The sequence below is a fragment of the Monodelphis domestica genome, chromosome 6 (genome assembly GCF_027887165.1).
Source record: "Monodelphis domestica isolate mMonDom1 chromosome 6, mMonDom1.pri, whole genome shotgun sequence".
NCBI lineage: Eukaryota > Metazoa > Chordata > Mammalia > Didelphimorphia > Didelphidae > Monodelphis > Monodelphis domestica.
This window is the reverse complement of record NC_077232.1, coordinates 158,802,588-158,806,927: the sequence shown is the minus strand read 5'-3', so window position 1 is coordinate 158,806,927 and position 4,340 is coordinate 158,802,588.

Genomic DNA, 4,340 nt, shown 5'->3' with positions numbered 1-4,340 from the left:
AAGCATATTTTAATTTGGTTAAACAGAACTAGGGAACTAATTACTGGCAGTTGACAATAGGGAGAGTGCAGAAGAATGGGAACTGGGCTGATGGCAGTAGAGGAAGATAAACCAACCCTTCAGGCATAGGTCTAGGTACCTAAAAAGATGTATCATCTCACTCTGGCATAGTAAAGACTTCAAAATATCATCAAAACATGTTGAAATTACATCCAATAGATCAAAGGACACCATTCAGTCTTTCCAGTAGCATTCAAATACTCATATGCATGATTATTTCCTTTTTAATTAAAATTTTGTTTGTTTAATTTGTAGAATTCTATTTGCTTTCCTTTAGGTTCTCTACCCCATTGAAAGAAAAAGAAAAAAAGAAAAGAAAATTATGCAGGAAAATAGGTACATTGATGCAAGTAGGTGGTGGACCTGTGAATGAATACAACCTGGAAAGCAAAGTGGAATTTACAGAAAGTAAGCATTACAAAAAAGTGCATTCCCTTTAACCCAACCATAACACCACTAGGCTTATTTCCCCAAAGAGATCAAATAATGAGGAAAAGTCCTATATGGATAAAGATATTTATAGCAGCTCATTTTTGCAGTGGCAAAAACTAAGAACTAAAGGGAATTTGATGCGTTTGCCTAATAGTAACAGCTGACAATTATATAACACTTTTCATGCATTATCTAATTTCATCTTCAGAATAGCCTTTGAGGGTAGTAATATAAATGTTATTACTCCTTTTTTCACAAAAGAGGAAACTGAGGCTCAGAGAAACTAAATGACTCACCTAAAGTCACATTTTTATTCTTAAATAATTGATCTGTGACTTGAACCTAGATGTAATGACTCCAAACCAAAAGGTAGTTTTTTATATATAGCATGGCTGAAATTATAGCCATGAAGCCCTAAGTTCAGATCTCACCTTAGATATTACCAGCTTGGTGACTCTAAGCAACACCCACATGAGTAATTTAATAAGAGTTAAATGACAAGGGTTAATTGTCTGAACCTCAGTTTCCCCATTCAAAAAATAGGACAAAAGGGGTATCTACCTCATAAGGTTATTGGCAAGATGAAATGAAATCATATAAGGAAAGTCTTGTAAACCTTCAAACATTACGTAATGAAAGCAGTGTTGTTTCTAGTATCTACAGCAGTTTGCAGGGGGGTGGAGGGAAACAGGTGATCCTCGATTTCTCTTTTCTATATATTTCTTATTGATTACTGGAAATTTTCAGAAAAGTAGTTATTCTCCTTTGCTATATTATCCCTTCTTTGGGGGAAAGTAGGAGACATAAAATTAGTTTGCTCATTCTCCTATTCTCAGGCCGCCTTTATGTCTTCTTTTTCGTGAAAATAAGGAACAATATAGTAGAAGACAATACATATTTTTCTTCAAACTTTCTTCAAAATTCAATTGAGTTGAGAGCCTTAAGGAAATCTCTGGAAAGAATAATGGCCCAGAATCCACACACAATTACTAGGCACACCAGTCAACTGCTTTCCTTCTTGTCCAACTGATTGGTACTTTGTGCCCACACATATTCTATCTGATCCAGACTTTCTCCTTTTCTCAGTGTAATGTGACAGCAAGAAAAGCAATACAATCTTAGGCTATACTATATCTACAAAAGCATCCGTCACAGAACTAGGAGAGAATCACCCCCCTCTAGATGACTCTGAAGAGACATCATCTGGTATGAAATACGGCATTCTGCTCCAGACACTTATGGACCTGAAAAAAGTTGATCTAAGAAAGGCAGAATTCCAAGGAGAGCCACAAATATGTGTGAGGAAGAGAAGAAAGTTTAAAAGGCTCATGGCAAACACAGAGAAGCCAAACAATGGCTAAGAGGCATGTGAAAAGCCAGTTATAAAACTCAGGAAGGTATAAACATGAAGGGATGAGAGAGAGAGAGATGTTCTAGGCACATATCAGTGGAAAAATAAAGGCAGTAATGAGATAAAATTGAGCAAAGGAAAAAAATGTCTTAACACAAAGGAGGCATTCGCTAACAACAAAGCCTATTACACTGCCAACTGGAATCTCAAGGGGAAAAGCCAAGAGTCCATTACTGGGGTCATTTAAAGCCAGGCTGAACTAAACATTAAAGAAAACTTGGCAGGGAACAATCCTGTCCTGGCGGGGGATAGGCTGAATGACCTATCGGGGCTTTTTTCCTAGCTCTAATTTTTATGATATATAACAACACATCATTACATTTTCTCCACATGGGCCACTCTTTCAGCATAGGTCATATAATGAGGGTGCATTACTTTGCATGCGATATCCTCAAGGGAAAGCACACACAGAGGGTCAACCTGGCTCATTAGCCAGAAACTACTCAAAACTATTCTACCCAACTCTAGACAAACCCAAGTAAGATTTGTAAAGTGCTCCTGGAACATCAGGCCAACGCTTCAGCACTTTCAACCTTTGTAACTATTGGGGTATAATCCATACAGATTTTAAATTTGGTTTATTACTCAACATGGAATGAGCTAGGTCCTAGGACAGAATTAGAAGATCCTAATCCAAGTTTTCACCATGCAGGATTGAATAGAGCTTTGCATGGTGGAAATAATAAAGCTACTGCCTTAGCTGAATGAGTTCTGTTCCTTTGGAGGAGTTCTTAGTTTCCCTGTTGCAAAGAAGACCTGTCATGGGCAAACTGGAGCAAATTCCTAAGGGTTCTTCCTAAAATCACAAGGTGAGAAGTGGGCTGCTAATATGAGAAAAATAGACTCAAGCAGATAAGAGTTCAAATCCAGCCTCAGACACTTACTAGCTGTGTAACCCTCAGCATTTATGTAACCTCTGCCTGCTTCTTCATCTATAAAATGGGGAGAATAACAGCACCTACATCCCAAGAATGTGTGAAGATTGGATTTGGCTCTCCCTTGATTGTAACAATGAAGGTACTTAGCTCTTCCTTTATTGTGAAGATTACATTGTAATGCCCTGTCTATTTTTAGATTTTAATCCCCACAAGTGTTAACTCAGTATTTAAAGTAGATCTACCCATTTTAACCAAAAAGGGTGTTAACTAACCACAAAATGTATAAACTAACTAAAAAAGGTGTGAATGCCCATTTCATACATTGAGTGGGTAGTCCTGGAGAGGAGCATCTGCTGTGATTGGTAGATGTAAAATTTAGGGGAGGTGACACAAGAGAAAAAGGTCTTTAAATAGAGGAAACAATAGGATGATCAAGATCATTCAGTCACTCAGAGTTGGACTGGAAGACAAATCACTTGGCACTGGAGTGAAGACAGACACTTAAGGAGGGACTGGAAGAGTCACTCAGACTTGGAGTGAAGACACTTGGCTGTGGAATTGGACCCCTGGAGGAGCTCTTGCAGGAGACCTCAGACTGCTTGTGCTTTTTAGATAGTCACTGGTGAGTGAAAGGCTGACTTAGTTTCCTTGCCTTTCTGGAGGTGTGAACCTCTGGGAAAGGCCCATCTTCTTGAGACTCCTTTCCCCTGGCTGGGGCTTAGAATTTCTTCCTGACTCTGAGGAGGCCAGAGAGCTCTCTCTCCCTTTCTCTCTCCCCTTTTATCTCTTCCTTAATATCTTCCCTCTGTTGTAAATAAACTACCATAAATTCCACTTTCTTTAGTAATTTGGTAGTTTAGAAATTAAGTAATTTAGAAATTAAATCCCTGGTGACCACCAATGTAATATTCAGTCCAACCACAATAAATTTAACAGATGCTATAGGAAATCAAATGAGATAATACTTGCAAAGCACTTATCACAGTGTTTGGCACACAGTAGGTGCTTTAAAAAAATCTTCTTTCCTGCTTTCTTATTCCTGGAACTCAACTATCCCTTTGATTTTGCAAAGGCTGCTACACCCCCTCTGTCTATTATGTACTTCCTTCTCATCTCTGACATGCAGAATCCTTGAGTACTATTCAGGTGAGTTCAGGTGCCTCCTCTTTCATGAAGCCTTCTCTGATCCCAGCAGTTGTTCATGAGTGCCCTCTTCCTTCTCAAATTACCACCTATTTCCTTACCTAGAAACATGCATTATCACTCCAATGGAACGTAAGAACCTGAAGGGCAAGTATTGATTCATGTCTGTCTTTGTATCTCTGACTACCTTGTACATAGTAGGCATTTAACAAATGTTTTGAGTTTAATTGAATTATGAGAAATCAAAACAAAATGAAAAAGCCAAACTCTTTTACTCCAAGGGAACTCAAACCATGACCAAATTAAAATATTCACCTCAATGCTGAAAAATTAAATAAAATGAACCATTTTGAACCAATTTGAAAAAATAAATGAAATAAAAGGAAACATGTTCAGAGATGAAAGTATGGTTGTCC